Genomic DNA, 14388 nt, shown 5'->3' on the forward strand with positions numbered 1-14388 from the left:
TCAGTTATGACGACTGACAAGAGTTTGATAACTAATAAACGACATAACTCTGATGAGTTTTGGCATGGTCTTCAAGTATTTATACAAATGGGCAAGAATCGTGTTAATGCTTTGGAGAAGTCAAGTGCTCATGCGTAGAGTTGTAAATGTGGGTCGGGTCGACCTAGCTCGATCCACATTTTCGTGCCTCCGAATAATTCGAGTCGGGTCGGGCCAGGCCAGGGCGACCCATATTTGAAAGAGAAGCCCAGCACGACCCATAGGCCCAGCCCACGTCGTGCCTTGCTCGTACCGTGTCAGGCTGGCCCACTTTCCTTATTTGGGCTCATTTTATTATTGCCAAAAAATGTGAGAATGAGGAATTGAACCCTCCACCTCCTTTTTAACAATCAATGGACTCACAACCAATCCAAATACATTTCTTTGTTTAAATTATAGTTTTAGATATTTTTATATACTTTTTAACAAAACTTTACCCAAAATTATATCAAAGATAATTATTAGAATTTGAATACTTACTGATAAATGCTAAAAAATTTAACTCACAAATCTTAAAATAAATTAATATAATTATAAAAATATAAACATTGAGAAAAATAATAGACTTTTATTATCATTTTAATTTATAGATAATTGACAAATAAAAAATTATTATCATTATTAATGTCAGAAATATCAGGCTTTTTATCGTGTCGTGTTTTCGGGCTAGTTTGTTCGTGCTTACGTGTCGTGCTTTCGGGCTTGTCGTGCTCAGGCCCATGTCATGCCGTGTCGTGCTGTGCCAATTTTTAATTCATGTCGTGTCTGGCCCAAGCCCATATTTTTTTGTGTCGTGTCGTGCTCGTGCCTCCCGGGCTCGTGCCAGTTTCGTGCCGTGCTAGAAAGCCCGGCCCATATTTACAGCTCTACTCATGCATTCAGTATGTCAATATGCTGAATCAGAAACTGGATGTGGTGGAGGCTCACATACACAGATATGGGTTTCTGCAACGATATGTGAAGTGGACCTACCACGGTGAAGTTGATATGCCTCCAGTAGTGGACGACGGGGCTCCAGTGATTGATGAGATGATTAACATCATCAATGATGTTATTGGTCAACAAGACACTAACGAAGAAGGAGTAAATGAAAGAATTTCAGATGGTGGTGGCAATAGTACGGAGAATCAATTTGATGACCTGTTTCAAGAGGTCGAAGCTGAGTTGTACTTGGTTGTCTTCCTTGAACTTCTTGGCGAAGATGATACACATGAAGGTTATGAATAAATGGACAAATAGTTCCTTTTATGAACTTTTGAAGTTTATGAAATTTGTATTCCCGAAGGAGAATAAGATTCCGGCTTCATTTTATGAGTCTAAGAAAAAAATGAGGAAGTTAGGGTTAGGTTATCAATCAATTCATGCTTGCAAGTACGACTATTGTTTGTTCTGGAAGGAGAATTCCCAAAAACAGAGTTGTCCTGTATGTGGTGAGAGTTGATGGGTTGACAAAGACACAAAGGTGTTGCAGTACTTCCCTTTGACTCCTAGGCTGAAGCGTCTTTATGGTTCAAGACATACAACAAATGATATGACCTGGCATAGTACGGGACAATCGAAAGAGATAATGTGATGCACCATCCTGTTGATGGGGGTGCTTGGAAACAATTTGATTCCAAATATCCAGATTTTTCCAAAGAACCCAGAAGCGTTCGATTGGGTTTGGATGATGATGGTTTTAATTCACTTGGTAACATAAGTCTATCTTACAACATGTAGCAGGTAATATTTTGCACGTACAATATGCCTCCTTAGTTGTGCATGAAAGAGTCATCATTCATGATAACCTTATTGATTCCAAGTCCAAAATCACCTAGGAAGGACATGGATGTCTTTTTGAGGCTGTGGTAGACGAATAAAAGGAGTTGTGAGATGAAGGAGTTCAAATCAGAGTCGTCGCAACGAACAGTGTATTCAGAATGTGTGCAACACTATTATGTACTATCAATGATTTTTCGGCCCGTAGTAGTTTGTCTAGTTGGAGTGACCATGAATATATGGCATGTCCTTCATGCAACAAAGACACTCCTTCATGTTGGGTAATTGGGAAGACGACTTATGCTGGTCATAGAAGATTCTTATCTTCTACACATAAGTGGAGGAAGAGTCGCTTGTTTGATGGGAATTATGAAAAAGGACATCCTCCAAGAAAATTCAGTAGTGATGACATACTCGAACAATTAGCGCATGTTTCAGATCATTTTTCGGGTAAACATGTTAGTTTCGAAGGTGTGAAAAGAAAGCGAGATCCAAAAGTGCTTAATTTGAGTAAAAATAGTATTTTCTTTTAACTTGATTACTGGCCTGAACTTGAACTGAAGAAAAATTTAGATGTGATGCATGTAGAGAAAAATGTTTGTGACAGTTTACTCGGTACTTTTCTTATTAATGAGAAATCTAAAGACACCACCAACACACGAGTAGACTTAAAGAATTGGAGTATCCGAGAAGAGCTGCACCTCAAGGAAGACGGTACAAAGTTGATCAAACCACATCCTATGTACTCTTCCACACTGGATGAAAGCGTTTTTTTTGTCATCTCATAAAATGAGTTAGACTTCCTGATGGCTTTAGTTCAAATTTCTCTAAGAAAGTAACTGACAATGATGACAACATTGTTGGGTTGAAATCTGTTGACGCCGTTTTTCGTCAAACAGTAAAAGAAGAGCACATAAACAATGAATGACAATGGCCGGATGAAATAAAACAAATCAAACACACGATTTTTACGTGGTTCAGCAGTTAAATCTGCCTAGTCCACGAGTCTCTGTTATTAATCTCAAGATTATCTCTGAAAATTCTTAAGCATGAATTCTTCAGAGTTTTCTCTCAAGGATCAGAATTTCGGTCCTTTACAATGATGCATGGCCTCTCTATTTATAGAGAAGGCTGCAGAATATTATCCCACATATTTTGGGTAGTTACTCTTTTTGTGAATAAAATAAATGGCTTTAAATGCCTATAATCAGATATAAAAGGAAACGTCCCCTGAAGACCAGGAGACGTATAACTGACCAAATAATATCCCACGATTCTAGAGGATTTACAATAATAAATGAGGATTACATCTCATATTTATAATACTTGTAGATATTCAAGGTGGTTATCACGTATCTCTAAGGCTTTAATCTCCCAGGTTTCCTGTCACCTTTCAAGCTGGAGACATCTTCCGAGGTCACTCAACCTGTTCGAGATCGTATGCGCGTCGAGCTCGAGAACCCTGATCCGAAGTTGTCCCCGAAGATGAATGTGTTCCCGGAGCTATCTTTCGAGATCATGAACTATTCAAGGCCACCATACTCGAGATCGTCCATATCCTGCAAGCTCGACATATGATCCTGGAGCTTGTTTCCAACCTTATGAGTCCACTTATTTGCGAATCCAACTTTCGAGGTCATAATTAACATGGCTCGAAATCTGGGTATAACATTTTGCCCCCTCAAAAGTATTTGTTCGAATCCTAAGAGAAGGAAACTTTTGAACTACTTTCCTTGAGAACTGTACCGTCACACCTTTGAAAATGGACACACGTCAGCTGGGTATTGCTCACTTTTGGTACTTGAGTGCCTTGAAAACACGCCCACGATCGTCCGTCTGACAACTTTTCGGCGCCTTCTTGTCATTGATCCCCATCCGTTCGATCTAGTGAGGATTTCATTCGACGCTCCTGATTAATTCTTTTCCCCACCTATATATACAAGACCCTACTCTTCATCTTCTTCTTCACTTTTACCTTCATTCTCCATAAGTAAGAAGAAAAACAAACTCAGAGACCTCTTTGCAAAGTTCCTATTCTGTGCATGTTTTCTTGACCAAAGAAGTAAAGGAATCCTGGTCTGTTCGAGTCAGTGAGTTCTTTCCTGCAACCTCTTCTTCAATCGACAATCTCCCTGCAGTCGCCATTGTTGTGTAAGTAAGCAATTTTTGTTTTCCATTTTGCCAGTTTTTATTTAAACTGTTCTTGCTGTGTATATGTATATACTGGTTTGCATCCTTAGCCTAATACGATAGGAAGTTTTAACCCGATAGGATTTTAGGCTTTTTAGACTTTCATTCTGGATTTTCGTCTCTGGTTTATACCCAGTTTTGACGTTTGAGTGTGGTTCCCATTTTCTGGGTTTTGAAATTTTTAGGCAGCGTTTCTTGTACATTAAGTTTTCGGATAAAAACATGAGTCTTGACAAATGCACGAAACCCATAAACATTTTTCCTGGCTAACCGCCACTCTTCTTTCCCTTGAATTTCGGGATTTTCAAAAAATTATCCACGCTCCTTTTCTTTTTCGTGGAATACATGCCCCTGACTCCTCAATAAGGGTCTTAGTATTTAGTGTCTCGTTCCTAAATCTCCGAGCTCATTCCATCGAGCTCGTGATTCTTGTATGCATGGCCCTCACCATTTTTTCTTTCTCGTTAGATGTCACAGAATCTGGAAAGACGGTGGGGGTCATTGTTGGCAATCCCTTACGAGCCAAAATCTCCGAGCCCAGAATCGCTCTTCGCCCGGAGCCAACGTCGGATAAGAGAATACGAGCTTGCACGCGAGCAAGAAGACATTCGAGCTCACTACCGCCGTCAGATAGACGAAGTCATCGAGGGGAAGAGGAGAGTTCTTCGGGAGGCCATCTATCCGGAATCTAATTCAGGCCCTAGGCCGATTCCTCTCGATCCTGCTCTAAAGGTTACTGTCGCATACCCCCCCGGAGAGCTCAAATTTTCATTAACGGGGGAACCTTCCTCCTCACAGCCGAGGAGAGAGATGTTCGAGGCCGAACTTTATTGGAGCACGGTTACCACAACCAGTCAAATATCTGAAATCCTGGCCTTCCATGGCCTTGGTTTGTCAGGCACCTTGAAGTGTCGACCTCCGACTGGTCAAGAACGGAGCTGCTTCGCCCCTGGCGGCCGTGACGCCACAGTGAAATATGCGGTATGGAGCCAAGAACATATGAGGGCAGGAGCCTTGCTGCCCTTGAAGTCTTTTTTCAAAGACTTTACTGATTTCATTGGGTTGGCACCGTTCCAACTCAACACCAATTCGTACAGGGTGTTGTCTGCCCTGAGGTCCTTGTACCACGAGCTGGGGTGGGAAGGACCTTCACCTCAAGAGATTTTATATCTCTTTTGTTTAAAAAGTAACCCCTCCCGAGCTCGGGGAGGGGATGGATTTTACTACCTCTCGAGCTACCCCAAGGAGACGAAAGTTTTTGGGGACCTTCCCAACCACCCGCCTGATTTCAAAAGAGCCTTCTTTTGGACTGATGGTCTGTCCCCGTCTCGACATTATTCGTTCAGGTGGATTCGTAAGTATTCTTGTTACCTTTATCTCTGTGCTCGAGACTTTAGTTCTTAAATCCATATTTAGACGAAATGTGTTTCGTTTTCCAGCTAATTTTAAGCGTCCCACCCCTAATGAAGCAATGATGAGGCACAGAGAGGCCTTGCTCCAACTCCCTTATGGCAGGAGGTCTCTCTCGTACCTATTACATGAGGGCAAGCTCCGAGCTTGCGGGTTGTTGGGAGAGGGCCAGTCAACCTCTGACTGTTCCAGTAAAAAAATATGAACACTGGGAGGAGGTGCCACTCCGACAGGCGCCCTTCCTCCGAGGAGAGAGAGGAGGCCATCACTCCCAGTTCGCCTGAGGAGTCAGCAATCTGGGAATGAGGCCAATGACGAAGCCTCGAGCTCGGATTCTGATGAAGGTAAAGTCCTTCCTACTTCGAGAATGTGGTCCCCCACTTTACTAAAACACAGGCCCAATAGGTTAGTCTCGTGCCCACAGGATAGATACCATTTCTACATATGGAGTTGGGTAGATGACTGTGTCCATAGGTTCGATAGTGGGCTCGGGGAATACGACACCATGTACACCACAGACGAGGTGTGGAATGGGATAGCTGTGCAGTACGGGACCAATGATTATAGGGACCTTTCGAGGTTATCACCTACTTATAGGGAAGGCACTCCCCCCGCCTCTTCTGAAGACGGGGGAATTTCATGGTCCCCAAGCTTGAGCTCGGGGGAGAGTTCCAGTTAGGTTTCTTCTATCACCACTTTATATGTCTGTGATACTGAAATGACTTGTATGCTTCTCTTTTATTTATTCGCGCTGTGTTGTGACCTGTGCAGGCAAGATGGACTCCGACCTTGACAGCATCATTGATGGCGCCGGCGCCAAGAGGAGCAAACGCCCCAGAGCGGGGGCACAGAAGGCTGACCAGCTGGGCAAAGGCCCCAAGAGGTCCAAGAAAACACCTCCCCTTGTTCTGCCGGTTTCGAGCTCCGTTGCTGCGTCGACTGCCCAAGCCAGCGCTTCCACGATGGCGCCTTCTTCACAGGTCGTCGCCTCGGCAGTGGTGCCGACCTCACTGGTCCACCCCTCCGCTATGGCTGAGGCCCAACCTCCTGTGGTGGGTCAATCATCCTCTGCTCTGTTTTCCAAAAAGCCTTCTGCTTCCCGAGTCCAGAAGCTGTCAATCTCCACCCATATGGACGCATATGTGGTGGACAATGCTGCTGGATCCCACGAATCTACGCTGATCTCGGATGTCATGTCCCGGATCGGCCAGAGCTACGGGAGTTTCGAAGCTCCCCAGTGGCAGTACTTAAATGGTACCCGAGATTGCACTGCTCTTTACGAGAAGAGTATCGAGCACACTGCCACGGTAAGTATTCTTCTATACTCCTTCCTTTTCTACTTGTGATCATACTGACCTGGAGCTAATGGTGGTTTATTTCTTTTTCAGGCTCTTGCCTTCACTGCTCAGCTCAATTACCAGCTAAACCATGAGATCCATTCGAGCAAGACTCATGCTCAAGAGGCGAAAGATCTTCACCTTAAGGCGAGCGATGATCTGAAGGCAGCAAACGCGAAGCTCGAGGCGGAAGTTAAGGGGCGTGAGGGTATGGCCACTGAGCTCGGAAAGCTGAGAGCTGAGCTCGAGGAGCAAAAGAAAGAGAACACCCAGCTTTGGGAGACCAATAAGAAGCTCGAAGAGGATAAGGCCTCCACTTTCGAGATCATGGAGGATGAAAAAACTCGCCTCCTTGCTGAATACAAAGAGAAGAAAGAGCAAGCGGTTGACTTTGCTATGTACCGGATGTGGGCCTACAATGAGGATCTGGACACCAGCTTCTTAGATCCTCACGAGGAGCCGCTTCTCGAACGGTGGAATGCTCGGCTTGAGAAGGAAGAGGCTGAACAGCTTGAGAAGGAGAAGGCTGCTCCGGACACCGTTTCGGAGGGAGCTCAGGAGGATAGTCATGCTATTCGTCCTGAGGGGTCCGGTGCTACTGATGCTGAAAAGGCCAAGGAGACTTCTCTTCCTTGAATCTAATCTCGGGGAGATCATTTATTGGGGCTGCGTCCCCCTATTTTGTAATTATTTTAACTTATGCCCACGGGGCTGATACAATTTCTTTAGCTATTCTTTTACATGCTTTACATTTCTTGGCTCGAAATATTTTGCACATTTTTATGTTGATGAATCGGTTATGTCTATTTAATTCATACATAGTTTGGATTCTTTAGGCTCGAAGCTCGATGCATTCATGCATAGTTTGTTCGAATTATCCGTTTCCGACCTCGTTGTGTATCAAGGTCGGATATTACTTTAACCATGAACCCTAAAGTACTTATATGGTATGTAATGTGAGTGATTTGGTTATATCTTTTTGCTTAGTCACTTTTCCTCATCCTCAGTTTTTGCTCCGAGGTTGAGAGTTTGAAACTATTTTCTTTAAGATATTCCAGCCTCGATGTTGACTCATCTCGAAGTAGGTTTAGGTTCCAACTTATCACCGATTAATTTTTTGGCTGGTTTGTTCCAAACCTGTTAAGTTTGCACATCTGGTTAACTCCAAACGTTTTAAGTTTTTGATAGTCCGGTTATGTCCGAACTATCTAAGCTCGCGTATCTGGTCACATCCAGATACTTTATATATTTTTGATAATTCGGTTTATGTCCGAACTATCTATGCTCGCGTACTTGGTTACATCCAAATACTTTATATATTTTTTATAATTCGGTTTATGTCCGAACTATCTATGCTCGCGTACTTGGTTACCTCCAAATACTTTATATATTTTTGATAATTCGGTTTATGTCCGAACTATCTATGTTCACGTACTTGGTTACATCCAAATACTTTATATATATATTTTTTATTTTTTAAGCTGATGGTATATATACCAATGATGCCCCCTTAGTATCCTATGAGTGTGACCATAGGTTATTAAATTAAGAGAGATTGCAAAAATAAAAAGAAATTACATAGTGAACAAAATAGACCTTTTATTTGATGGAATTAAAAAACAGACAAGCTAATACAGACAGAAAATCATGGTTACAGGCAACACACTTCCTACACTACTGATAGTAAGGTCTAAGGTGTTCGCCATTCCATGCTCGGGGTACTAGGCTTCCGTCCAATCTCGCAAGTTTGTATACACCAGGTCGGATGACTGACTCTATCTGGTATGGTCCTTCCCAGTTCGGTCCGAGCACTCCAGCTGCTGGATCTCGGGTTGCCAAGAATACACATCTCAACACCAGATCTCCCATTCCGAACTTTCGATCTCGAACCCTCTTATTGAAATATCTTGTAGTTCGTTGCTGGTAAGCAGCATTTCTCAGCTGAGCCTCTTCTCTTTTTTCTTCAATCAAATCTAGGGTTTCTTCGAGCTGAGCGTGATTGGAACTTTGATCGTAAATCTGAGTTCGAACCGTTGGGATTTCGACCTCGATGGGCAACATTGCCTCGCAGCCGTATGCTAGAGAGAACGGGGTATGCCCTGTTAAGGTCCGAGCTGTGGTCCTATACCCCCAAAGGACTTGAGGTAATTCCTCGGGCCATCGTCCCTTTGCTTCTTCCAAATTTTTCTTCAGAGAACTCTTGAGAGTTTTGTTAACGGCCTCGACCTGACCATTCGCCTGAGGGTGAGCCACAGATGAAAAACTCTTTATTATGCCGTTCTTTTCGCAAAAGCTGGTGAACAAGTCGCAATCGAACTGAGTTCCGTTATCGGATACGATCTTCCTCGGTACTCCGTATCGGCATACGATGTTCTTTACCATGAAATCAAGGATCTTTTTCGAAGTTATGGTCGCCAATGGTTCAGCCTCCGTCCATTTCGTGAAGTAATTGACGGCGACTACAGCATATTTCACTCCACATTTTCCAGTCGGGAGAGAGCCTATGAGGTCGACGCCCCATACTGCGAAAGGCCATGGGGATGTCAACATGGTCAGTTCAGATGGTGGAGCTCGGGGTATCGTGGCGAATCTCTGGCATTTGTCGCACTTCTTTACATACTCGAAAGAATCTGTTTTAATGGTTGGCCAGAAATATCCTTGGCGTATGATCTTCTTGGACAGGCTATGCCCCCTGGTGTGGTCTCCGCAGAATCCTTCATGAATTTCTTCAATGATCTTCTTTGCTTCGGGAGGGGTTACACACTTGAGTAGTGGCATGGAATATCCTCTTCTGTATAGCTTTCCGTCCAAAATGGTGTAACGAGGAAGTTGATACATCAACTTTCGAGCCTGATTTCGATCTTTTGGAAGAATTCCATTTTCGAGATAGTCAACTATCGGACTCATCCAGGTCGGCTCCGTCTCGATCATACAGACATCTTCTGGCTCGTTAATGCTGGGTGTTGATAGGTGTTCTATGGGTACAACATTCAGCTCTTCGTTTTCGGTGGAGGTGGCGAGTCGAGCTAAGGCATCTGCATTTGAGTTTCGTTCTCGGGGAACCTGTTCGATTGCATAAAATTCAAAATTCTCTAATGCGGATTTCGCCTTCTCCAAATAAGCTGCCATTTTTGTGCCATGAGCCTAGTATTCTCCCAAGATTTGATTAACCACGAGCTGGGAGTCACTGTAGCAATGTATGGCTTTAGCCTTGAGCTCCTTTGCTATTCGTAGTCCTGCGAGTAGAGCCTCGTACTCGGCCTCATTATTCGATGCTTTAAAGCCAAATCTCAAAGCGGAGTGAAATTTGCTCCCTGCGGGGGTGATCAGAATGACCCCTGCCCCCGCTCCATTTTCATTTGATGAGCCATCGACGTAAAGTTTCCACAGCTCGTGGGCCATGGTTATTACTTCGTTGTCGGCCATACCAGTACATTCCACTATAAAGTCCGCCAATGCCTGTGCCTTAATGGTCGTTCTTGGATGGTAGGTGATCTCGAACTGTCCGAGCTCAACAGCCCATTTAAGAAGTCGTCCTGAAGCCTCTGGTTTAGACAAGACCTGCCTAAGTGGTTGATATGTCAGTACATGGATGGGATGTGCCTGAAAATAGGGGCGGAGCTTACGAGATGAATGAATTAGACTGAGGGCGAGTTTCTCCATCAATGGATACCTTGACTCTGCCCCCAGTAATCTCTTACTGATGTAATAGACGGGTTTTTGCACCCTTTCTTATTCTCGAATGAGCACCGCGCTTATCGCGTGTTCGGTGGTTGAGAGGTATAGGTACAATACTTCTCCCGTTTCGGGTTTTGACAGGATGGGTGGTTCAGCTAGGTGCTTTTTGAGCTCCTGAAAGGCCAGCTCGCACTCCTCTGTCCATTCAAACTTCTTACTTCCTCTCAATAAGTTGAAGAATGGAAGGCCACGATCCGTTGACTTCGAGATGAATCTGCTTAGGGCTGCCATCTTGCCGGTCAAGCTTTGAACATCTTTGTGCTTCCGAGGTGAAGGCATGTCAATCAGGGCCTTGATCTTGTCGGGGTTAGCCTCGATTCCACGAGAGTTTACAATAAAGCCCAGAAATTTTCCCGAAGATACCCCAAAAGTGCACTTCTGAGGATTTAGCTTCATGTTGTATTTCCTGAGCACGCCAAAGCACTCTTCGAGGTCATCAACATGGTTCTTGTTAAGTTGAGACTTTACAAGCATGTCATCAACATAAACTTCCATGTTGTTCCCTATTTGCTCTGAAAACATCATGTTTACGAGCCGCTGATATGTAGCTCCAGCATTCTTGAGCCCAAATGGCATAACATTATAGCAGTATAGCCCTTTATCTGTGATGAAGCTCGTATGTTCTTGGTCGGGGGCATGCATGGGAATCTGGTTATATCCAGAATATGCATCCATGAATGACATCAGGCCATGCCCCGCCGTGGCATCCACGAGCTGATCAATTCTTGGCAGCGGAAAACAGTTTTTTGGGCAAGCTTTGTTGAGATCCGAGTAGTCAATACAGGTTCTCCACGTCCCATTGGGCTTTGGGACCAACACTGGATTGGCTACCCAGTCAGGGTAAAAGGCATCCCTAATGAAATGGTTTGCTTTTAACCTGTCAACTTCCTCCTTTAATGCTTTCTTTCTGTCTTCGTCCAGCTGTCTTCGCTTTTGTTGCTTCGGGGGAAAGCTTTTGTCTATGTTTAATGCGTGGCTCACAACATTCGGGCTTATCCCCACCATGTATGAGTGTGACCACGCGAAGACATCCTGGTTTTTCTTCAGAAAGCAAATTAATTGCTATTTTGCCTCGTCTTGGAGGTGTTTTCCGACCTTCACCTTCTTCGAGGGATCAACTTCCTCGAGCTGAATTTCTTCGAGCTCCTCTAAAGGTTCGAGGTCAACTTTCTCCTCAATCCTTGGATCGATCTCCTCGTCAATTTCTAAGACTGTTCCGTCTTTATTTTGTATGATAACGAGTGTTTGAGCGCTCGTTTGTTTCTTTCCCCTCAAAGAAATGCTATAGCACTCCCTTCCTGCTAATTGATCTCCTTTTAATGTCCTGACCCCGCTTGGGGTTGGGAACTTAAGGGCCAGATGCCTTACAGATGAAACTGCCCCCAGCCCGACCAAGGCGGGTCTCCCGAGCAGTACATTGTAGGCAGATGGTAAATCTACTACCACGAACTCCATTATCTTGGTCACCGAGACTGGATAGTCTCCCAAGGTCATAGGGAGTTCAATGGATCCCATACAGGTAGTTCTTTCTCCTGAAAATCCGTACAAAGTAGTTGCACACGCCTTCAGGTCGCGAAGGGAGAGTCCCATTTTCTCGAGGGTCGCTTTATAAAGAATGTTGACTGAGCTCCCATTATCTATGAGAACTCGGCGCACTCTTTTGTTAGCAAGCTGAAGGGTAATAACCAACGGATCATGATGAGGGAACTGAACATGGGAGGCGTCCTCCTCAGTGAAGGTTCTTGGTTGTGTTTCAATCCTTTGGCTTTTCGGTGCCCTAGGTTCGGGTTCATAAGGAGACCCGTCCCCTGTCTTCAGCTCGTTAACATATCTCTTTTGAGCATTTATGCCCCCTCCTGCGAGGTGAGGCCCTCCCGAGATGGTTATCACGTCCTCTCCATCTATCGGCAGGGGCCTGTCTTCTTCCCGAGGTCGGGAGTTATTATTTTGTGCCGTCGAAGGCGCGGATACTTTCTGGCTTGCAGTAGTCTGTCCAGTACTCTGGTTTTTGACGTACTGCCGGAAGTAGCCTCTCGATATCAACCCTTCGATCTCTTCCTTCAGTTGTCGACATTCATCAGTTGTGTGTCCGGTGTCTCTGTGGAACCGGCAATACTTACTGGAATCCCTCTTGGATTTTTGATTTCTCATTGGGTCCGGACGCCTGAAGGGGACCTGGTTTTCATTAGCCAGGTATATGTTTTCCCGAGACTCGTTGAGCTCGGTGTGCACTTTATATACGGAGAAATACCTTTCTCCTTTCTTTTTCTTTCCTCCCTCAGCTTTGGGGTTATTTCCCTCGCTCTTTTTCCTCTTGGAGGGATTCTCCGAGGTAGGCTGTGGAGCTGCTGGGTCAGCCGAGGTTGAGGCGGAGTTAATGTTTATCGTTGTAGTTTCGATCTGCGAGGTCGCCTTGAGCGTTGACCTCGCCTCCTCTACATTGACAAACCTCTGCGCTCGTCTGTTAAACTCGGTTATTGACCTCACCGGTTTCCCTTGCATGTCATCCCAAAGGGCACTTCTGGGTAAAACACCAGCTCGGATAGCCATAAGGTGCCCACTGTCATCCACATCTCGAGCTCAGGCGACCTCCAGATTAAATCTTGTCAGGTAGCTTTTCAGTGTTTCGCCTGGCTGTTGTCGGACGTTAGTCAAAGTGGATGCTTCTGGTCTGACCCCTACCATTGCTCTGAACTGCTTCTTAAAGTCTTTGGACAACTGCTCCCATGAGGTTATCGAGTGTCTCTTGTACTTTTCGAACCAACTTTTGGCAGGACCTGCCAATGATGTTGGAAACAACATGCACCTGAGCTCGTAACCCACGTTACTGGCTCTCGTGATCGTGTTGAACGTGCTCAGGTGACTACACGGGTCGGTCTTTCCTTCAAATGTAGGGACGTGAGGAATGCGAAACCCTTGAGGAAATTGAGTGTCAGAAATATGGGGAGCAAACGGCTCGAGCTCCTCATCAGAGTCCTCGTATCGACCATTTCCCCGTTCATTCTTCAAAAGCCTAAAGGCTCTTTCGAGCTGATCGATTCTTTCTTGGACTGGGTCAGTAGGAGGTGTTGTCTGGAATTGACTGTCATTGATCATAATTCCAGGCTCGCGTCTCCGCGAGGGATCTCTACGCCTATTCAAGCGATCCCTCAAGTCTGGATTTGTCTAATCTCCCTTCCCTCTACTCTGATTCAGATGACTTCGCAGGTCAGGACGATTCTTGCGACTTCCAGTATTTTTACGACCTCGGTCGTGCTTACTGACGGACCTGGTCTCTCTGGACTCGTCACTAGTGAAACTCATTGATCGGTCATTTCGCGATGGATTCTTCCCATGTCGCCTCGTCTCCGCAATGCGAGACCGAGACGTCTGACTTTTCTCAGATGGTGCGCCTCTCCGCTCCTGGAATGTCTCCCTGTTTCCTTGTCTTTCCCCTGTACGCCCTTGATCCTGATCTCGAACAGGTTGAGCGTTTCTGCGGGGAGGTGAAGGATATCTTATGGGCGACGGAGGGAACCGTATAGGCGACGGTGGCTGCCGCCCTTGTCGCGGCCTAGAGGGGCCAGAATTTGCCCGAGATGGGTCAGTTGCATTCGGTGCACTCCCAGGTACCTGAGTCCGAGCCTCTGCAGGGGTTTGGTTATTCTCAGTTCCTACAGGCATTTCCACAGGTGGGTTAGGCGGGACCCGAGCTCGGGTACTCCTCTGTGGCCTAGGAGGAGCAGATGGCTCCGCTGGTGCCGGAGGTTGAGTCGGCCTCCTTGTGGCAGCATTTTTTCGTGGACGTCCACGGGGTCTTCGGGGAGGAACATGCACGTCCCTTGGAGGAGGGACTTGGTTTTCGCGCGGAGGCGGGGGCTGAGCCACCTGCGCCTCTGCGGCCATCCTAGTCAACTCCTCATTCCGTTTGTTGGCC

The sequence above is a fragment of the Humulus lupulus genome, chromosome 3 (genome assembly GCF_963169125.1).
Source record: "Humulus lupulus chromosome 3, drHumLupu1.1, whole genome shotgun sequence".
Classification (NCBI taxonomy): Eukaryota; Viridiplantae; Streptophyta; class Magnoliopsida; order Rosales; family Cannabaceae; genus Humulus; species Humulus lupulus.